General features: G+C 46.4%; 1 protein-coding gene across 1 annotated transcript in view; it reads left to right on the plus strand.

The window, feature by feature from the left end:
• Window positions 1-24,175, plus strand: part of LOC147685047 (cytolytic toxin-alpha-like) — a 340,193-nt gene that overhangs the window by 269,678 nt on the left and 46,340 nt on the right. The gene's annotated exons all lie outside the window — the stretch shown is intronic.

Below are 24,175 nucleotides of genomic sequence, written 5' to 3' on the forward strand. Positions count from 1 at the left end.
TCATTTTGTCCACTCTCTCTGTCCTCCCTCGCCCCATGGTAGGATTCCCTGCTGTTCTCCCTCCAGTCGCTATTCTCTCGTTGTCTAGTGTCACTCAGGATTCGGTAAGTTCCCTCTCGGCTCCCCATCTCCCCAGGACTGCGTTCTGGTCCGTAATCACAGGGGTTATGGCGAGACCTCTCGCAACTCTCGTTCTGTCCACTATTGCCAGACTCATGGTGGGTGCACTTAAAACTGTTTCTGTACTCTTGCGTTCTCCTATCCCCTTCATTGTGAATTGGGCGGGACACCCCCCCACACTCAGGGCTCCTGTTTTCTAGGTTTGCTCTACCCCCACTCCTGGTATGACGAGTGTCTCCGCTGCCGTCCTGACCCTTCCCGTCCCACTCCGGGCTGCCTTCATCAGCCCCGCAGTGAGTCCGGGTTCTGCTATCCTGGCTTTCCCTTCCAGCTTCCGCTGCTATGATGCTCTTGTGGGCCTCCACTGCCTCATCCCATTTCGTCATGTACTCGCTTAGCTCCTGAAAGGATTTCCGTCCTGATCCCCTCAGATCCATCGGCCATTTAGGGCCCCCCGGATCTCCTGTTGGGTCTACTGCTGTATGTACTGGGGTGCTCCAATCTCTCGGTCTTGGCAACTGACTTGGGGAAGTGCTTGTATCATTCCTTCTTGCCATCTCTGCTCTCTCCCTGTCCATTCGTACCTGTTCCTCCCCTCTGGCTCTCTCTGGGTCATAAATCGATACTATAGGGCCTATAGTAACAGGTACTTGCAGGGCATCTGGCAGTGCGTAGGATGTGGCACGCTCCGTTTCTGGCGCCCTTTGTACCACAAACCTTCCGACTACCTGCTGCACCGGACTAGGTTGAGATAATTCTTTGCTTGCAGTGGCATCCCAATCTGTAATGGGAAGCGGTCCATACTCCCCTATGCCGGGCCCCCCTTCTTTGCTGGGCTCAACATTTCCTGTCTCTTTGTTGTACGGGGGTGGCCTATCTGTCAATAACCTATTTATCAGGCTGTCCTCTGTCTCGCTCTCATCATCTTCCTCTAATGGGCTTTTGTTTCCTGCCACCTCTATCACTGGGTACAGTTTGTTTACTTCTAGGTTATGCACTCTCCATCTTTTAGCATCCGCATCCCATTTGGCCTCCTGCACTGCTCTTACCGATCGTTTCACCCTTTCTTGACGCCTGTGCTGGTTCCTGTCGTGCGCCGCCCTAATCCATGCATTGAGAGCTTCAAACTGGGTCGGTCTAGGCATGGGTCTCATTGAGGTCATTACTGCTTTTAATCGATGTAGTACCTCTAATCTGAATGTCCCGTACTTTGGAAACGTTAGTTCCTCATTTCCCTCTGTAATCTTACTCCATTCTGAAATCCACAATATAGTGTGCAACCCAACGTTCGTCCCCATATAATTAGCCGGCGTACCCTCCGGCGGGGCTTCTTCCCCATCATAAGATCTCCGCCTCTCTCTCTTAAACGCCGCTCTTAACCACTTAAAACATTTCATGATTAATCGTACAATTCCCAGCCTCGCTATTCTGTTTACTTCCTGATGACGATCCGCCAATCCCAGCGCGGCTTTGCTATCTGGCCTATCACAGCGCGGTCTCCCTCCGGCCGGCCAATCCCAGCGCGGCACTTTCTGACGTCACTCGTCTCCCTTTCGCAGCAGCTCCCCTCCTTTCTCAGCTCGTTTCCCGGTCACGCATGCGTCCCATTCATACACCGAAAAATGACTACTTCCGACCAAGCGGTCACTTCTCTCGACTGTACGTCCACAGTCTATCTGTAATTGTCACCACAACTGACGAAATGTCTATCGTCTCTCTGATAGGTTGCTTACACACAGTAACTTCCGACCAGCGTCCGTTACTCACGCACTCACTCTTACGTTCCCCCTATCTCGGTCCTGCGGGCGATCAATGGTACCTCATGACCCCCTTCACTCTGGGTTGACAATTACTCTGGATGTTCGATACACCCGAACCACTTAAGCTCTCCTTGAACTTAAGATTTCCACCGGTTGCGCGCGCTCACAACCTGTTCCACAGTCACTCTACAGGCATTCAACTCCGCCAGACATTACAACATAGATACAACACAAAAACACCGCAATCTAACACGCATGACCCTTTATACTCACTTTCGACCGATACTGCTGCTTTTCTGTCTCACGTCATCCGGACCCTCTTCGGCGGGCGGTTCTTCCGATCATCGATCTCTAGGGGCCTTGGGGTAATCTAACCTGGCCTAGATCACCTTCCTCAAGAAGGCAACCATCCTCTATAGCTACCAACTGTGGGGGCGGGATTTTGATCACTATCTTATCACTCTAGATCTAAACCCCGTTCTGGCCGACTGAATCTTTATTGCCTGTCATTGAGGGAAGAAAGTGCATCTCTTACCAGGTTAGTTCAATCAATAATGGACTCGACTCGGAAAAACCACAGACTACTTCTAAGTTTAAAGATTTATTGCAAAGTCAAGGTTAACTGCAAGTACAGACATCTCAAAATGAGATTCAAAAGATATACGGGCACCACTACATACATGTGCTCTCTGAAAGCCCTCAGGCGAGCAAAGAATACTACTAGGACTAATTCTAAAATCAAAAGGGCTGCAAGCATAGACACGTATTGTGATCTCTCCGTCATTTACAGCAGGAGGGAAAGGTTTCAGGTTAGGCTGTCCCTACCCTGCTCTGGATGGTATCCCTACTTAACAGAATCCCAACCTATCAAAAGGTGTCAGCTGTGAATGACTTCCTAGGAAGATCACCCACTCTTAGTCTCTTGGTGAAAACCTATGGTCTCCAGTCATGACCCCTCTCTGCCTACCCATCCGCTCTCTAAAGGGTCCTCAGGCGTCTGCTCTAACTCCACCCAGGGGTGCTGTCCCTAATACAAAACCTCAATTACAATTGAAACGCCCTCTGAAGACGCCCCTCACGTGATGTCGATTCTGGCTTTTTCCATGATGATCTTCCTCTGGGCCTCGTGCGTTAGAGTTGACCTTGCTTCTCAGACTCTTCTCCGGCCCGCCGATACCCCTCAAACATTCCTGAACCCTCCTCCATGTCTGTACCAGTCTCTTGAACAGAACTCTATTCATTCAATGCTTAATTGGATCCCCCCTCGCACCCGCAGACAGACATCCGCAGCTAGGATCCCAATTCCCATAAACTTCTAACAGAAGTTTGCAACTTATTTCTCGGCACAGCTCGACTTGTACCAGCACGTGCAAATCAGAAACTCTTTGAATACTTCAGGCCTACAACATTTCTCGTAGAGGTTTATACTCTTTAAATCCTCTCGTAAATCAAAATAGCATGTTAATACTTCATTCTTGGATTATAAAACACGTCTATAGAATATAAATCTAATGAATAAACAAATCATTATAACATTAGTGCAATCCATGTTGATGCAAATGAATACCTTTCCCAAACCCTTTCAGCTCTGGCCATGAGGCCTATTCCGTTCTGTGCTTTACAGCCTGACATTCTTCCATTAGCAGCTACATAACATGGATCAGGATTAATCACGTCTAATAAGGTTATACATTTTCCACACATCTCTGCATTAGTCCACTTCTATATGAAATCTCTAGGTTAACCACACAATTCTAAGTATAGGTGAATATATTTTCAGCACTTATAGCATGTCTATTATGGGTTGTGCATATTACTGACACTTATGATGCACTCATACATTTTGTTCAGTTTGCGCTCTCTCACTGGTATGTGTTTAACCTTAAAAATTATATTGAACATCAGGCAACCTAGCATGAACCTTTGCCATAGTTTAAGAAGGAGTCTGTCTTTAGCCTTTTGACCATTTACCAGGTCGACCACAGTTTTGTTGTCAATAAGAAAAATAACAGTCTTGTTAGACAGTCTCTTGCCCCAAACCGCTAATGCCACTATCAGAGGGAAACATTTGAAAAAGGGTATGCTTCTTTTTTAAGAAATCCATTTCAGAGGCCAACTTTCAGCACACCATTTACCTTCCCAAAAGAGCCCAAAGCCATTGGCTCCTGACGCATCAGAAAAAATTTGAATGGATCATAGAAAATCCCCCTCAAGAGACAAAATCGTACCTCAGTTGAAACCCCTCAAAAACATTACCCAGACCTCGAAAGCAGCTCTTGTGGCAGCTGAAACTCTAATTCTGCGATGAGGCAAGGTAACCCCTGACATGGCAAAACCTAACCTTCTACTGAAAGATCTACCAGCTTTCACCACTCTGCAAGCAAAATGTAAATGCCCCAGAAGATATTGCATATCATAAAGAGTTAACTTCTGGGATAACCTGGTGTGTTCCAGCATCCCCACTATCTCTTTAACCTTTTTAACGGGTAGTCTTGCCTCCATCTTGACTGTGTCTATTTCAATACCTAGGAAGATCAGACAACTTGAAGGGCTTTCTGTCTTTTCTTCTGCCAAGGCACACCTAAATCTTTTGCCAATGACTTAAAAAACTGAAGAGCTCTGTTACGTTGCTGAGTGCCAGCCGCACCAAAAAAAAGAAAGTCATCCAGATAATGTGTTATTTGAAGGTGACCTGACCTAAAAATGAAACACCATTGAATAAAAGAGCTAAACTCTTCAACAAGATTGCTAGAAACTGGACAACCCATTGGGCAAAACTTTGTCTACAAAAAATTGATCTTCAAAATGAATGCCGAACAAAAAAAATCCAACGGGTGCACCGGTAACAATCTAAAAGCAGACTTAATGTCGCACTTTGCCAATTCAGCATTCGAACCAGTCTTCATTACCAGCTCAAGGGCCACATCAATTGATGCAAATTGAACAATAGTATCTTCCTTGGCTATGAAATCGTTAACTAATAAACTTTTTTTTTTTGTTTATTGAGATTTTATTGGTTACATTCAAGACAAAGCATACAGCCCATAACGCAAAACTGTACATGAAGAATCAGGCAAAAGCAACCCATGAACGTGCTCAACGGAGGGTTGATTTCAGTCCGGGGCCCACCCGATCCTCCCGAGAGAACCATCACCTGCAATGGAACAGGTAGAACAGCATATGATTAGATAGCCGCATGAGGTTGAAAGCGCTGCGGGAAATGCCAGTAATGAGTGAAGTGTGTCTGCGCACACAGATAATAGAGGCGAAAATTCGGCGCCTCAAAACACCCCTGTTCAAAAGGCTGCACCAATAAATCTGGGTTATTTCCCCCCCCCAAACAAAGGTCAACAGCGCTGATTGCAGTGTGCGGAACAGCGCAATATTCAGTTTTATGGGAATATTAATGAAGAAGTACAGCATCTTTGGTAAGAAGACCATTTTTACAACGGCTATTCTATCAACCACCGAAAGAGGAAGATGCGACCATCGCTCATCCTGTTCCGTAATGCGCATAATGGATCGCCCATAATTCTCTGTTATAACCACCGCGGGGTCACGGTGTATCCACACCCACAGGTATTTCACGGGATCGGAGGTCCAAGACAGTGAAAAATCAAGTTCTAATTCTTTTGTATGCGCAGTCAATGGAAAAACCACTGATTTGGACCAATTAATCCCGAGTCCCGAAAATCTTTCAAACTGAACATATCCCCTGAGTAACGGCGACAGGTACACAGAAGATTCTCGGACATAGAGTATCATGTCGTCCGCATATAAGGAAATAATCAGCGGAAGTTGTCGAAATCGTAATGCAGCAGCCAAATGTTTCTGACGCAGTTTACATGCCATAGGCTCTAGCGCTAGGGAGAAGAGCATGGGTGACAGAGACAACCCTGTCTCGTGCCCCTCTCTATAGGAAATAGAGACGACACCCTGCCATTGACTCGCACTCAGGCAACCGGCCCACTATAGAGGACCTTAAGCCATTGTACAAAGAAAGGGGGGAACCCCATCCTGCTCAAAACTGTGAACATATAGAACCAGTGCACAGAGTCAAAGGCTTTTGCTGCATCAAGCATCACAGCAATAGCCTGAAAATCCGGTTCGAAATAGTGCAGTGTAGAGAACAGCGTGCGCAGATTATGAGTTGTGGAGTGTTCCATGACGAAACGGGACTGATCCGGCAGCACTAATAGAGGTATCAAAGGCTGTAGTCTGGTTGTTATCATTTTCGCCAATATCTTTGTGTCAATGCTAATGATTGAGAGAGGGCGGTACGATCGACACTTATTAGGGTTTTTTTCTGGCTTTAGCAAGGTCACTATAAGGGCCTCACGGAGAGAAGCCGGTAAAATCCCATTGTCGTAAGCCTCTGCGTAGACCTCCAATAACCTCGGAGCCAAAGTTGCTGCGTACGTTTTATAAAATTCACTTGGTAACCCATCTGGCGCAGCGGCTTTACAGGTTGGTAGGGCCATAATGGCCTCCCGCACATCATCCACATATAAAGGCTGCACCAAATATTCACGATGTGCATTAGACAGCCATCCCAATGCTACATCATCAAGATAATCATGCGTCTCCGCGGCAGAAGGGGAATATCTAGCTGCATATATATCCTTATAAAACTTTAGCATAACGTCACAGATTTCCTCTATTGAATGACGAGGCACATCAGTGTCATCAAGGAGCTCAATGACAGATTCCTGGCTCTGCAAGTTTCTGGGCAAGAGAGCGACTAGGCCGTCCATCCTCCCCATAATACCTAGCTATTCTGCGACGTGAGCAGTGCCGTAACTCCTGGTCCACAGCTTCATTATGCTCCGTGACCAGCTCCTTTATTGCTGCTAGCCTGTCGGCAGAGGGATCAGCGTCGAAAGCGCTCTCCAGGTTTAAAATGTCGGCCGCCAGCTTCCGTATCCAATGTCGGATATCTCTCAGGACACCAGACTGTACCCCGATGCAAGCCCCTCAGATGGTGACATTGAAGGCCTCCCAGAGAACACCAGCACTCTCCACAGTGCCTTCATTTTCTATGAAATAATTCCTGATTGCCTCTGCTATAGTTTCCCGAAATACCGGATCTTTAAGCTCCATGGGTTGGAGCCTCCACGCAAAGGGTGGCGCCTGATATTCCGGTAGCCATAACTCTAGGAGCACAGGCGAGTGGTCTGATAAGGAATGGGCCTCGTGCGAAACTTTCGGGACCCAGGTACAAACCGCCTCCCAGGCCAACCAAAAGTCAACGCAGGACCAAGAACCGTGCACCGACGAAGGGAGTGTGCTCTCGCGGGCGGCAGGATGGCGCAAGCGCCACACATCATGCAGGTGGCAAGCATCTATAAGCCCCAACAACATATCTGCCGCCCGTTGGACCGAACCTCACCAACCCCATGCCTGTCCCTAGTGACAACCAGACATAAATGGAAATCCCCTCCCCAAATAATTGCAGCAGGGGGGAAATAATGATATCCTGGGCTACACATAAGAAAAAAAGGAGGGGTCATCAACATTAGGCCAATAACTATTTACCAGCAACACACTCTCACCCCCCAACCTGCCATGCACGATCACAATCCGGCCGCCCTCATCCACATCTGTTCTAATCTCCGTAAAGGGGACCCCCTTTTTCACTAAGGTCAACACCCCCTAGCATACGAGGAGTAGGAGGAAGATGCACGCACACTCTCCCAGCGCGCACCTATATTTTTTACAGAAGCAACGGTCAAGTGAGTTTCCTTGACGTGTTAAGGCCGCATATATTCCACATGAGGAACTTAATACTGCTACTCATTACAGGGCTGCCATAAATATATATACTGGATAATGATTTGTGGGCAGAACAACAACCAGCAGTAGGTAATGCTAAACACAATTCTTCTGTGCCTGGGATAAAACCAAAAACATGCCCCCGTCCACACCCCAATTGCCCCCAATCACCCCTAACCCCCCACCCACTTCAGCACCCCAACCATGCCAAAGCCATCCCAACAACCATCTCAACTCCCCCTCCAGTAGTCAACCAAATTTGGGGTACACTCATATGTAGGGGCACAGATGCGCAACCCTCCCACAGAATAGGAGTTGACCAAGCAAGCAATATCATAGCAACGCATCCATCTCCACCAACCCATCCTGTCACTGGGAAAGAAATAAAAAAGGGTTGCTGTAAAGTAAAAGGCACCACTAGTAGTGCTGATGGTTATGGTAACATATACTAGATCATAAATGAGTAATGGGACTGCAGTGAGTAATATTATTAACAATAAAGCAAGTGGCAGTAGAGCCAACTGACCCGTTAACGAGGTCCCAAAACCTGTTCATTATCAATAGTTATACTAGCTTTCCACTACCTGCAGTACACCGCACTGGGAACTAAAACCTTAAATGGGCTTGAAACAATGTGTCTATACAGTGATCACATCATGAACGATGGGCTATGAGAAGTAACTCTAAAACATCCCCAATAATAATTCTAAGTACGAAGTGCCCCTCTACTCCTCCTCGTCAGGCACCGCCGCAGTCCTTTTTCTTGCGTTTCAGTTTTTTAGCATGCTCCATTGCGGCCTTCGGGGAAGAGAAAATCTTGTTGTCCACCGCAGCGCCTATGCGGAGTCGGGCGGGATATAGCATAGCATACAGGACACCTTCATTCCTCAAAAACTGTTTCACAGTGCCAAATTCCCTCCTGGCAGCCTGGACGGCAAACGCAAAATCCGGAAAGAAGGCCAACATGATGCTCTATTGGACAATGGTACCCTTCTCCCTAGCCAGGCGCAAGATGGTGTCCCGGTCCCCATAATTCAGGACCCTGGCTATTATAGAGCGGGGAGGAGCCCCCGGGATCGGTCGTGCAGCAAGGGACCGATGGGCTCGCTCTACAACGAACATGCTGGAGAAATGTTCAGCGCCGAAGATGTCCATTAGTAGGTGTTCTATATAGGTCTCCATCTTCCCCACATTTGTCAATACCGGCAGCCCGGTAACGCGTATATTATTGCGCCGGGACTGCGCTTCTACGTCCTCATTTTTTGCCTGGATGACGGCAAGGACCTTCTCCATATTCAAAGTTTTGTCTGTGACTGTGGACAGGCCATCCTCCGCCTCAGAGACCCTCTGTTCCACCTCCCCCATGCAAGCGCTCTGCTTCTCAAGTTGTGAGGACATGTGGTCAAGTCGATGCTTCACCGCGGCCATTGCACCCTCAATAGATTGCAGAGTGCACTGCATGGCCACAAGCGTGGATTCTAGTGTGGGGGGCTCGTCCGTTTGCGCGTCTGCCTCCAAGTCAGAAGCAGATTTCTGCGGAGTCTTGGGAGCCCGTCGCGACTCGAAGTTAAGACGCGACTGATTCTTGTCCGTCCTCCCCATTATTATGTGCAGTGTCTGAATCCGGAAGATATGAGCTCACGTGGGGTGGGTACAAGCAGCTATTAGGCACCACCTAGGGCAGCGTTCCCACAGTAGACTGAATTACTCCCGGTCTGCTCCCCCCAAGGCCCCAGACAAAACACCAGAGCCCCAAGAAAAAATGTCCCGCCAGCAAAAGTCACAGTTACATATATACTCTTCGGGCCAATCTATTAGAGGTAGCGCTCAGGCCTCAGGACAGGCGCATGTGCAGTGCCAGAAAGCTCAAATTATCTCAGAAATCAGCCACAGAGAAACTCCACTCTGCTCTAGTCAATCTCAATGTCCAATACAGCAGGGCATGTATTAAGTAGGGCCGCACCAGCGCTCATGCAGAGTGAAAGGATTTCAGTGGGCACATAGCACAAAGAACCAGGCGCTGTTAATAATCTGTATGCCCCGCTCTGCCCATACACACTCTGCAGGTGTAAACTCTGATAATGGCAGGTTGTGTCCCCTTGTAATTTGTCTGCCAGGCCTCTGTGAAGTAGGGTACAGCAGGCCCAGCGATGTCTCCCACCGCTCTCAGCTGCAAGCTGGGTAGAGGGTCGATAACGCTGCCTCCAATGACTCCGCGCCCTGAGTCAAACCCTCCCGCGCTCTTCAGTAGAAGACCTCACAAAAGCTCCGCCGCAACAGGCCCCATCAGGCCACGATCTCAGCACTCCACAACTGCACCAGAAACAGGCACCGTGCCAGCTGCAGCCCACGGAACGCGGCCTCAGCCCAAGGCACGATCCCGCCTCCACAGCCCGAGCCTTGGCCGGGACCAGCCCCACTCACCACAGCCAGCGCCGACGGCAATCCGGTTCTCCACTGCAATGGACCATCACTCAGCCACAGCTGCTGTCCTCTGGTGCCGCCAGCAAGCACCTCCGCGCGTGCAGTCCCAGCGGCCGGACCTTTGCACCGCAAGGACTTGCCTCCCCAAACAGCCCTCCGAAATGTCAATATACCGCCAGCAGGTCCCGGGAATCCAGAGGACAGCCGCCACAACGTGCAGACCCCAGTAGCTCAGAGGGGGCCGCGCAGGGAGACAGGCGAAATACCAGGTCCCACACATGAAACAGGATTACTGCATCTCAGCAGCTGCCATTTTCCGCTTCACCATGCCTGGGCATAACAGTTGTTGTATTTTCCCCAGCAGGATAGACACAGCAAGACCACAAACATCACCAATGGGTGTAGCAAGTGAATTCGGACCCACACAGGGTTCCAGCGACCTCCAGGGGCACGTGATGCAACAGATAATTGTCAGATTGTAGCTTGGTCAGGCAGAGCCTCACAGCAGTGCGGTCATCTTGCTGTGTGCCTTCTAGCGCCCCCGTTAACTAATAAACATTGAGGCAAAAGCTAAATCAAACGAAATTCACCTGGTGTCTTTTTACGTTCAACTCCTAAAGGTGATACGGTAAGTTCTGGTAGTGGCCATGTAGAAAATGGTCATCAAAAGAGAGGGTAAAGTACTTGGGCTTTTAGCTAGGTCCAGCGTACCTGCCCTAAACACAATGCAACAAAGAAAGAGTATGCAGTTCCTAGGTGAAATATTATTCACCGAAAACTACCAGGACAAGTATGTCTGGTGGAGCATGTACAACAGGGGTCTTAAAAGAGAGGAGGAAGGGAATTCCTCCTTTCGGAACTAGGGCTCTGACACACCCAGCAAGCTAGGTGTCATGCTTCATCATTTGAGCCTGCTCATCGTTGGGCTGGCACTGCAATGCCCAACGGGCACCCTTAAAGCGGCTCTTTATGGAGATCTTTTGTTCCTTGCCGTAAGGGTGCAGTGGGGGTGAGAGGGCCTAGTCAGATGTAGATGTAAGTGAAGTGTTTTAAAATAGGTTAAGGATTCCTCTGCAAGACTTTATTCTATTGGGTACCTTACCTAAATAAAATAGAAAAGGGTAGTGTGTTCTATAAATTGGGTGACAGAAAACCTACTCTACTCCTTGATGGTCAACATGTTTCTCGTCTTGTGATTGTCTATATAAGATCATTGGCGATTCTTCAGGACCGTGAGAAAAAGACAATTCGTGAAAAGAGAGCTATCTACATAAAAGAGTGGTAAGTGTATTTATTCTACTTGCCACTGTCAAACGCCTAGGGGGGGCCCTCCTAGGTGATGGAGACCGCCTAAAGTAGTGTGTGTTCTGGTCTCGTCTGGTGCAGCAGTTTACAAGACACTCAAACAGTAGTGTCACTGTTCCTAGTCGGAACCGATCACTCGACCTACTGGAGTTCTGGACTTTTTGGTTCCGTCCAGAGGTGTCAGGGAACAACACCCAAAGACCCCGGAGTTCCACCTGCCTTGGTGCACAAATGAACAGAAACACGGGCTTCTCGAAGGTGGCGTCAAAGACCAAAGGTTTATTACTGCAGGGACACAGAAGTCACAGAAACCACGCATGGGCAGTAACTAGGAGCCTGTTCAAATTGTACAAAGAGGGTTGCTCCTTATATACTGAATTTTGTGCTTCAGGCAAATATTTCACATGTTCGTACATTCCCAAACCTTTGTGTCCTAAACAATAAATATTTGGCGTTACACAGGAACCGTCGATAAAATCTGATACCAAACATCTACGAAGAGGGGTTCCCACTAGTTCATCACAATCCCTTGTCAATATTGCATTCAAGAGCCGGACCGCCTCATCGTAAATTTCGTTACCTCCCCCTAATAAAGATTCAGAAAGAAAGGAACGGAGCCAGGTGTGGAAGATAGAAAAGCGGGATAAGAGATGTTTGTGGGTTGTAAATGGGCAAGGCTACCGGCTTCGGCCGCCTAATCGTGATCAGGACAATGGACACGAAGACCAGTTTAGCAGGACTGGCCTCGGGCAGAGGAGGCAGCCTTTGTCGAGTCATGCAGCTACAGCGTGATCTGGTTTAAGGTGCACGTGTCATGAAAGAGGTGAATCTCCGGCTAAGGCTACGTGTCCTTAATCGAAATGAAGTGATCAGAGGTTATTGCGTATGTGAGGGCAAGAAACACAAAATGGCTGCCATGATCTAAGATGGATGCCGTGGGTAGATCAGAAATGTGTTCATAACAGGAGTGCTCTTGCTCGTAGCGTAGCGAAAACACCAGGATATGCTAAATGGATCATTTGCGGTTCGCTGATACCAATATTATGTATTTCCGACAATATTGAAAACACGGGTTCAAATCGTCACGGAACCTCAGACCTCCTTTTGCCCTTACATAGGCAATTACTCAGTCTATGTCAGAGTCTAATTCTATGCTCATCAGGTCAGTGACATGCTGTTGTATCATCATCCTTTCTCGCGCCTTTTCCCCAAACACAGGTGGTTTCCTAAAACAAGTTGCAGCACAAAGACTACACAGAGCAGGACCACACTGGATAATCAGGCAGCATGAGAATAGGAATACTAAGATGACACCAATGACCATCAGAACCTTCCATCCCCACGCTGAGATCAGAGTCCAAAACCACTCCATGAAGGACCAGTTTCCCTTGTCTACGTGTATAGAGTCGGAAATCTTGTGTAGCTTAGAGATCGCCTCATAGACTGTTGGAGCGTTATTGGGAATAAAGACACAGCAGCTCGATTGGATCATTCTGCATACCCCACCTCGATCTGCAAGGATAACGTCTAGAACCATACGGTTCTGCAACGTCATGAGTCTATCCGCCTGAAGCTCAGCTGTCAGATTGCTAAGGGCACCAGCAGTTTCGGTAATAGTAGATTCAACTACCCGTGTTAGCTGACGTATGTTTCTACTATTGGCCATAGGCCCCCAGAACGGAAGGAAGCCTTTGAAGAAGTCTCCAGCTTCCTGACCAGCGATATCTTCCTTGCTGAAGACACCTCTCGCTACTCTGGTTTTGTGGTACTCGGATGAAGCAGTGTATGTTGGAGGCAACAATCGAGCAATATAGCACGATCCTGAAAAGTCGGCAGGCAACCATGTGTAAGCTCTGTCTCGACAAATGAAGTAGGTACCCCTAGTAGTAAGAAAGGCAGGGGAAGAGTTAGCCGGAAACACGTAAGTCTCTACGCACTCACTCCTCCCTAGCTGAGCTCTCGGATTTCTCCCATTCCCTTGCAAACAGACCTGACCTCGGTGAGGTACGACCCAGATCGGAGTTGAGCTTTTACGCTTGCTTTCTCCCAAACTAAGGCGATACTCTGAAGTATTCCAACTTAAATATACTCGTAATTCGTCTCTAGGGTATGATGGAGTATTATTGACGTCCTTGACCATGTCAATAATTCCCTGGACTAAAGCTTTGTTGGCAGAGTTATATTTAGTGGAACGTGGTGGACGTGGAGGATAGGTTTCAAGGGCATAAGCAAAGATGGTTTGAAGGGCCTGAAATGATCCATTGTAGCTGAAAGGCAAAACCAGATAAGGAATACCTTTATCCATAGTGTGGGGTATCAAGCCACACACCCAGCAGTCTGTAGTATTAACTACCAGTTGGTGTTGGTGTAAGAGCTGTACAAAAGTGTTGTTAATGAATTCTGAGCGTCGAGCTTGCTCATGTTCAGGAAACGAGTGAAAAGAGTGTATAGAAGAAAGAGTAGAAGTAGCAGGATCAAGGGGAGGTACTGTAGTAACTGGCACAAAAATCAAATTCATACCGAAGACGATTCCACCCACCAACGTTATCAAAACAATCAAGAATGTAATGGCACATTGTAATAAAAAGCATTTGCTGTGAAGAATTCTATAAAGTCTGTTTCTGCGAACATAGATCAAATTTTCTCGTTGCAGCGCAGGAAGCTCCATCTTCTACAATCCGCTCGCGACCACTGATGATGTGTACGTAGATGAAAATGCCTCTATCAGCCCTGGGAGTTCCCAGAACCAACAGAAAGATCGACCTTGTGTCAGACCCCTGCAGATTCAACTAGGCACACAGCCACGACCCTACGGCTACCCAGACGGCAAGGCAATTTTAAAACAACAAAAAAAAAAAAAAACAATAGCAAACTTCCTGGCTGTAGGCAAAAGTTCAAAATTTCAAAATATCACAATGGGCAGTTGCCTGCTTTATTTGTCCATTTTACGGTTTCGTAAATTATATCTTTGCTTCGCAGGTACTGTCTGATCGGCAAATAGCGTTTCACTGGTAACTGTTGCAGTGTTCAAGTTTGCAGATGACAGAGTTTTTTCTGATGCAGGGGACAAATGTTCAGAGTTCAAAGGAGTCTTTTCCGAAGGAGAGTCAGAGCTTGGAGTGTCCGTGATCAATTCGGCATCGCTGAAAGGGATGAATTTTGGCGTGCTTTCAAATTCGGAGGAACCAATTCCCTTCTTCACCCAGTCGTCGTAAGGAAGTGGCAAAGGGACACGCTTGACGTGAGACGCGTGTACCCAATGCTTGCGACCAGCTACACGAACTGCTGTTCTCGTTGCAAGCAGGACCTGGAAGGGGCCGACGAATCTCGGCTGAAGGTTCTTCGTCCTCGCGAAATTCCTGATAACCACAAGATCTCCTGGTTTCAGCTGATGCCCTGGACTCTCCGGAGGATTTGGTAAAGCATCGAAAACCTGTTGGTGAATAAGACTCAATTTAGCAGTCAAGTCGTAAAAGTAGTCTATCAACATAGGATATTCTAGGGAACAAAACTACTTAGGCCTCGGCACACCCCAAATATTTGCCGGGCGGCCAAACACTATCTCATAAGGGCTAAGCCCCACTCTAGAATGTACAGTTGCTCTCGTTGATAACAAAGCCAAAGGAAGTGCGTCTGGCCAGGCTAAACCTGTGGATGCTTGTATTTTAGCTAGTTTCAGCTTGAGGGTGCCATTGTAACCCTCCACTAAACCAGCAGACTGGGGATGGTTCGCACTGTGGAACTTTTGTTTGATGCCCAAACCGGCACACACACTCTGCATAACTTTCCCTATAAACTCACTTCCGTTATCTGACCATACAATCCGTGGCATACCGAATCTAGGGAAATATTCTTTGAGAAGGATTTTGGCAGTTGATAGGGCAGTGTTGTCCTTTAGTGGGTATGCTTCGTTCCACCTGGAAAAAGCACAGACCACCACCAGGACATATTTCAAATTATTACAGCGATCCATGTGAATGAAATCTAACTGAATCACTTCAAAGGGGCAGGAAGGAGGAGCGAAGTGACCAGCCGGAGTTGGAGTTCCCTTGCCAGGATTATGCATCAGGCATACCATACAATTTTTCACCACTCTCTCTGCACACTTACTGATCCCATCATTCTTCCAGACCGGAGCCAACATCTTACAGATTCCTTTAGAACTTATGTGCGCTACTCCATGCGCCATTGTCACTACTGCAAGCACATACGCATCAGGCAACATCCAACGCTGCTGTTCTGTCAAATCAATCCAACATCCATTCGAATCCAACTTGCCCGTACTTTCTCTCCATACACGTTTTTCCTCCTTAGTTGCCTCTTTCTGAATCTCTTTCACACTTTCCATTGTATCCTCACACATTCCAGACTCAGCAATCCATCTTGCAGACGTAGTGACATACATTCTGCTCATCGTGTCTCTAGCTGTCTTTTTAGCGGTCTCGTCAGCAAAAGCATTACCACGACCAACATCATCCGTGATTGCTGTATGAGCACTGCACTTTACAATCGCAACTTCAGTCGGTAAGGTTAGAGATTCCAACAAGTCATTAACTAGCTGACCATGTTGGATCTTAGTCCCATGGGACGTAATGAAACCCCTTTCTCTCCACAAACGGCCAAAACTATGGGCCACGCCAAATGCGTACTGACTATCTGTGAACACATTCACTCTCTTTCCCTTAGCTAAAACACACGCTTTTGTTAGAGCTATTAATTCTGCAGCTTGGGCAGAATTCTGACTCACTCTTGCAGTCTCCACAATCGTCTTCAAAGTCGTTACTGCGTAAGCAGCGGTCACATCACCATTCTCCAATTTAAAACATGACCCGTCCACATACAGCGTGCCATCTGGATCTGATAACGGAGTATCCTTTAAGTCAATGCGTCCTTTTGTCTCTTCCTCCGTTTTAAAACAACAATCATGTGGCTCGGAATCGCTCGACTCTTGATTAGCCGGCAACAGCGTTGCTGGATTCAATACATTACATCTTTTGATCTGAATATGACTCGCTAGTAATGTCAGCTCATAACCAGATAATCTCGCACTGGTAAGGTGTTGTGTCTTAGTTCGATTCATGAGTGTATCCACCGCATGAGGAACCATAACCACTAGCATGTTGTTCATCACCAAACCAGCAGATTGTCGAATGGAAGCCGCAGCTGCCGCTGTAGCTCTCAAACAACTAGGCAACGCTCTAGCTACCGGATCTAATGTTGATGAAAAATACGCACAAGGGCGTTGTTTATCACCAAATGTCTGTGTCAGAACACTCAACGCGCAACCTTCTCTCTCGTGAACGTAGAGCGTGAATGGCTTACTGTAATCAGGTGTACCTAATACAGGAGCTGAACACAATGCTTTTCGTAATTCAGTAAAACTCTCTTGGCATTCATCAGACCATGGCACCGGACTCGGAACATTTTTCCCAGTCAAAGCTACCAATGGTTTAGCTAAAAGAGAAAAATTTGGGATCCACTGCCTACAGTAAGAGGTAATACCTAGAAAGGCACGTACTTCTCTCTGTGTGCGAGGAACACTCATCTGCGTAATTGCTTTTACTCTCTCTGGGGTCAACTTCCTTCCCTCCTTTGACAAGAGATGACCTAGGTAGGTCACTTCTTGGCAGCAGTATTGCATTTTCGAAGGTGATACCTTGTGATTCAAATTAGACAAATGATGTAATAACGAAATCGTAGCTGCTTTGCAAGTTTCCTTGTCATCGGCAGCCACTAGAAGATCATCTACATACTGTACTAGAGCAGAACCTGGAGGAAGGACAAAGGTATCTAACTGGCTTTTTAATGCTTGACTGTAAATAGATGGGCTTTCACAATAGCCTTGTGGAGCGCGTTTAAATCTGAAACTTCGACCTCCTAGACAGAAACCGAAAATATCTCTGCTTTCCTCGGCTATCGGAATGCTGAAAAAGGCATTCTTCAAGTCGATGACTGAAAACCATGTGGCTGTAGCAGGAATCAATGTTAACAAGGCGGTAATGTCTGGAACCACAGGAAACTGCGGAACCACAATCTTATTAACTTCTCTGAGGTCGATAACAAACCTATATACTGGAGGCTTCGTAGGGTCAGTTCGTTTCAAAATCGGTAATACGGGACTGTTACAGACATTTCCTCTCGTTTCTTCAATCACACCTTTCTTAATCAAATCTTGCACAATCAATAAAAGTGCACGTTCACCTTCACTAGATATTTTGTATTGAGGAATTCTTGGAAATTTTACATTTGCTTTCAAAGTTACTACATATGGTGGTATTTCCAAAAGGCCTACATCATTAGGACCAGTCGCCCAAAGAGAATCAGGGAGTGAACGCAGCTCTGGCGGGAGTGCATCCATTGACAAGTACATCGGAGAGGTGATTCTTTTTCCCAATGTAAGCTGTACTCCTTCCGGAGAAAAGTACAATGTCGCATATAGTCGTTTTAACAAGTCTAAACCAAGCAGATTTTCATTACAACCCGTCGTCAAAATCAGGGGTGCTTTTAATTGAAGCGGTCCAACAGAAATAGACAAAGGACCAGATATGGGGTTGTAAACAGGGGCGCCTGAAAAACCTACAGAAACATTTGTTAAGCCGGACAAAGGTGCGCTAGGGAGTTTCGCATGAATGATAGAACTTTTTGCGGCACCAGTATCCAACAGAAACGGTTCGACTACACCTGATGTTGCTACTGCGACATAAGGCCCACTCTGATCTACTGGAACTGATACTACTCCCTCTCTCTGTCCATGGCTGTCCTAGTACCCATTTTGCTGAAATCCCTCATCTACTTCACAATAATCTTCAACAAGATATTGCTGAGATCTGTTTTGCTGAGTCGACTGGCCATTTCGTTGATCAAAGTGATTGGAAGGACGATCATTCGTCTGTGGAGGCATAGCACCTCGCCCTCGACCTCTAGAATTCTGCACAAAACCACCACGACCTCTCTGAACTGCTGCTGCATTATTTTGCGCTAAGATCGGACATTCATTCTTGTAGTGACCCTCTTTCTTACAGTACGCACATTGGTTCCACTGATATTGAGGTCTCGATGAACTATAATCTGTCCTTTGATACGAACCCTGTTGCATATTAGTCTGATTCATGCGAGGCGGATACGCCTGTTGCAAAAGAACTTTAGTTTTTAAATCTTTCGTTTTCTTGTCTGATTTCTCTTTTTCCTCTTTATCCCTATTTTCGTAATACTGTGCAGTTGCAGGTATTTGCGCAGTTGTAGAAACAGCCCATGCACTCTCCGAATCCTTTAATTTATTGCATAATTCAGGTAACAAATTATGCACAAATTTATCGACAAACAGTCTCTGTCCTCCTTCTGTGCTCATATCCTGACCACTATGATCTAGAAAAGTCTCATCGAACCTCGTAAAGAAGTCGGAGACACTTTCGTCTTTCTTCTGCTTGCATGCGGATAACTTGTCCCAATTAACACGCAATGCGGGCATCAGAGTCTTCATTAAGTCGATTATCCTACCTGGAAGATTAGCAATTAGGGGTTCGGGTTTTGCACCACCTATTTGCTGACCATCCGCTGCAGTGATAGCTGCCCAATCACCACCTAGGGCAACTTGATGATCCTCTCTACGAATTTTAGCCCAAACTGGTTGCGGAACTACATTGCCAAATAACATATCGATGTCCGCTAAGTTCATTATACAAGCCTCAACTGTCTGTGTTACTTCCTTATAGTATCCAGCAGGATTCTTACGCGGATCTGGCAAGGCCTGCTTCACTGCTAGCACTTCGGCACGCTTCCACGGAATGTGTATCCACACTCTTTGGAATTGCGCCGGAGCAGCTATAATACCATGGGCCGCATCAGCTTGCACAGCTTCACGCCAAATTGGAGGAACCTCCCTCATTGGATATTGGCGACTTAGCTTCGTTTTACTTTTCTCTAAATCTCTTGGTGAACGAAGTGATGGATCATTCCTATAACTTGAAATCAGTTCCATCGCTTCTTCTATATTTTCACCTACTATCATTCCTGCAGCAAACTCTTTCTGAACCTTAATTAAGTCCTCTAAATTTGATTCAACATCGTCTTCTTCTATCTCCTCACGTAACAGCGAGCACATTTCATCAAAGACATACCGTTGTGTTGGTTCCTTCCACTGCATAAATGTGTCTAACACATCTCTCGTATTATATCTCCTACTCTTCGAAATCCATCTGAGAGCCGTGGAATCTAAAATTCCCCGTTCCTCAGTACTTGGAAGCTGACTACGTCTCTGAACAGAGTCAGAAGTAGGAGTCTTAATTAAAGTTTTATAGAAAGGAGACAGAATATTAGAAACAGAATCAGTGATTCTTCGACGTACAGAAAGCGGAGTCAACACACTCGCAGACGTAGAGAACACAGTAGAGGTAGGAACAGATAGCGGAACAGTAGGAGTATCGAGAAAAATAGTTTGTGGAACAGTAGGTGTAAGCGAGACAGACACAGGTATAGAAGTCGGCAACCCAGGAAGAGGAGGAGCCGTAGGAACATTCACATTAACCACAGGAGGTACAGGAACTTGATTCTGAGGGAGAGGAGCAGGAATACCAGGTTGTCCAGCAACCGGCAATTGAGCGTTCGGTACAAGTGGAACCGTAGCACCTTGTGCATACGGTGGAGGTGACCGTAACAAATAAGACAGCAGAGGATCGTTTTCAGAATCCTCCAGTGTCTTAGCTGTTTTCGATGGCAAGGCAGGATAGCACTTGTCAATCGCTAAATTGTGTTCTCTGATGGCCACCTCTATGGCTTTCTCTGACTCGTTAACTTGCAGCTGCTTAGCCGCTTGTTCTAGAGTCAATTCTTCTTTCTCTTTCTGCTCCTTCTTTAACCTTTTCATTTCTCTCTGTTTGGATTCTTTTCGCCAGTAACGGAAAGAATCAAACATTGCCGGTCGGGCTTTCTTCCTAAACAATTTCGCTTCTAAATTGTCAAGAATTTCGGGTTCAAAACTACCATGTAGTGGCCAACTAAGGACACCATCTTTCTCAGTGTATCGGACCCACACCTCATTATAAGATATAGGACCCACACCATGTTTACAATACAAATCATATAGGGGAGTCCCAATCGGAGGAACCAGACATGAGTCCTCCAATCGTGAGTCACTGTTGCAACCAAAACACGACAACATACAGTTTCTCCGACTTACCATTTTTCAGACCGGAACACAAAACAGACAAAACAAGAAACAGATATGTGCACTTAAACCAAGAACTTAGGCCTACCAAAACGAACTGATGTATCGTTACCCAAACTAAACCAAATAGATTATCGTAACTAGAACAACCAGTGATAATCTTACGAAACCAAACCAAACCAAGAACCAAAAAGGATTTTAACAACCCTCACGAAGTAACTAGCTAGCAACCACTAAATACTTAACTGAGGCACTGAAGACGTCACCAAGGAGAAACCCGTCACGTTTCGCTGTACTAAGGACTGCACCTCGGGTCCAAGACAGGGCGACGGTCAAGGCAACGGCCCACTGCAGCCGTCCTGAACGGGAACCCTCGTGGAAGAGAACGTCGGGCCACTTTTGCGATATGCCGGGATCGATGAAGTGGGGCGCCTCCTTTAGGAATCTTCACACGAAGCTTCTCGAACTCTTCAGGCTTTTGGACCGGTACCGAATGACGTCGCCCCACGTTGGGCGCCAATTGGAGTTCTGAACTTTTTGGTTCCGTCCAGAGGTGTCAGGGAACAACACCCAAAGACCCCCGGAGTTCCACCTGCCTTGGTGCACAAATGAACAGAAACACGGGCTTCTCGAAGGTGGCGTCAAAGACCAAAGGTTTATTACTGCAGGGACACAGAAGTCACAGAAACCACGCATGGGCAGTAACTAGGAGCCTGTTCAAATTGTACAAAGAGGGTTGCTCCTTATATACTGAATTTTGTGCTTCAGGCAAATATTTCACATGTTCGTACATTCCCAAACCTTTGTGTCCTAAACAATAAATATTTGGCGTTACACAGGAACCGTCGATAAAATCTGATACCAAACATCTACGAAGAGGGGTTCCCACTAGTTCATCACAATCCCTTGTCAATATTGCATTCAAGAGCCGGACCGCCTCATCGTAAATTTCGTTACCTCCCCCTAATAAAGATTCAGAAAGAAAGGAACGGAGCCAGGTGTGGAAGATAGAAAAGCGGGATAAGACATGTTTGTGGGTTGTAAATGGGCAAGGCTACCGGCTTCGGCCGCCTAATCGTGATCAGGACAATGGACACGAAGACCAGTTTAGCAGGACTGGCCTCGGGCAGAGGAGGCAGCCTTTGTCGAGTCATGCAGCTACAGCGTGATCTGGTTTAAGGTGCACGTGTCATGAAAGAGGTGAATCTCCGGCTAAGGCTACGTGTCCTTAATCGAAATGAAGTGATCAGAGGTTATTGCGTATGTGAGGGCAAGAAACACAAAATGGCTGCCATGATCTAAGATGGATGCCGTGGGTAGATCAGAAATGTGTTCATAACAGGAGTGCTCTTGCTCGTAGTGTCGCGAAAACACCAGGATATGCTAAATGGATCATTTGCGGTTCGCTGATACCAATATTATGTATTTCCGACAATATTGAAAACACGGGTTCAAATCGTCACGGAACCTCACTACCCCTACCGCTACTCCTCCTTCACTTACATCTACATCTGACTAGGCTCTCTCACCCCCACTGCACCCTTACGCCAAGGAACAAAAGATCTCTGATAAAGAGCCCCTTTAAGGGTGCCAGTTGGGCATTTGCGTGCCGGGCCAACGAGGAGCAGGCTCAAATGATGAAGCATGACACCTAGCTTGCTGGGTGTGTGAGAGCCCTAGTTCCGAAAGGAGGAATTCCCTTCCTCCTCTCTTTTAAGACCCCTGTTGTACATGCTCCACCAATATACTTGTCCTGGTAGTTTTCAGTGAATAATATTTCACCTAGGAACTGCGTACTCATTCTTTGTTGCATTGCATGCAGAAAATGGGCCTGCCACTCTTCCTTCTGCAATCTCTGACCACAGCTTTTGTTTAATAACCTGTGGAAATTGTCTAGCCGATTTAAAAAAAATTGTAAGTCTACTGCAACGGGGTCCCTGATAACCCAACCAGAAACCTTCTTTAAACCCCCATTCTAGCTTGGCTGCTTTGTCCCTTAAAGGATAGAATTGTAGGCAGTAGCATAAATTATGTATATTAATTGGGGTAAGAGCCCTTGTAGTTAGGCTGGAATGAATTTCCTCTCCCTGTACCTTGCCCAGAATTGCTCCAGTTTGCTTGCTCCCCAAAACATTGTAAAATGGCATGCTTGCCTCCACATTTAGAACATTTATGTTTGAATCTGCTGGGATTTTTCTGACACTACCCCCTATTAAAATTCCAGCATGCTCCTGAATACGCTGATTGTGGCTTGGCCCAATTACCCCCCACCCCCGGAGGTGGGTCTGCTGAGAAAAGGCGGGTGTGAAACTGCAAGCCTGCCCGCCGTATGAATAGTAGGGGGGGCCTCTGGGGATACATCCCCCGGACCCATAACTCATTATCTACTTCTCCCCAATGGCTTCTCTGGAATAATGTGAGTCAAAAAGGGGAACCCCTGTAAAGCTCTAGAACTCCTAGGACAGGGCAAATAGCAAAGCGAGAACAACTTTCCTAGGCAGTAAGTACTGTAAATATTGCATTGGTCTACTTAGCATGATGTGGGGGATAACCCAAGCTCCATGCAATCAATTGACAACTGTTTAAAACATATTAATTATTCTTTTATTAAGATTTTTCTAAAAAAGGTGTGGCATATGGATATTCAAAGGACATTTGTGCATGAGTGCCTATACATCAGTTACGGTGTATTAACCATGAGTTACGAGCGGTACGCACTTTATACATAACAACACAATAAAAACCAAACATAATACATGTACAACATAATAGACCACGATTCGAATAGACTATTGATGTATATTGACTTCAGGTACAAAATTTCAAACAGTTGATATATGGTGGCTGAAGGTGACAAAATCTCTTCTCTGGAATAATGACAAGTCACGCTCTAAATTCTTTGTCGTAATGAAGTCAAATTCAGTATGGGCCTTTCTAATTGTATCCAAATATTTAAAAATAGACACCAATCTATCTGGGAAATTTTCACAATAAACACTTGCGAAAATTAGAAAAGCTGGCGTCCATGAATCTATAGTTGTGGGAACCCTTGGTCTCTTAGCTGGGTCCCAAGCTTCTTCCCTAGACCCCTACTTGGATTGGATTTCTCTGTGAAGGAGCTTGAATACATCTATGAATTCACCTTTCCAGATTTTCTCCTTTGTATTCTTACTCAAATGTGAACCTAAAGACATAGATAAACCCATATTAGGAAGTCTCTTCAAGCCCTCCGATTTTGACTTTGCATCCTTTTCGCTGCCCCCCCACTTCTTTACTGTTTTTAGCATTAGTCGAATCCGATAACTCGCTGTTATCTTTAATTTTGTCGGCTGACGATTCAATTTCAGGCACAATTACCGTCTTTTTACAATGAGAACAGACATCAGTCTCCACACCGTTATCTTCAAAAATTACTTCCCCTGCTTTCCCCTTTTTAAAAATTGGTTCACTAGAATTATCCCTAAAGAGCTTCTCACATGCTTTTAAAGGTTTGTCCCAGACTGAGGTCTTCATCCTTTTGTCCCATTCTTGGTATCCTTTGCGCCTTGCGTAGTCCATCCATCCATCTATCCTCTGTATCTTTTCCCTGTAAAATATGAGCCTTGGACAGCTTTTTAGAGACCCCCCCCTA

This window comes from Lissotriton vulgaris, chromosome 10 (genome assembly GCF_964263255.1).
Source record: "Lissotriton vulgaris chromosome 10, aLisVul1.2, whole genome shotgun sequence".
NCBI lineage: Eukaryota > Metazoa > Chordata > Amphibia > Caudata > Salamandridae > Lissotriton > Lissotriton vulgaris.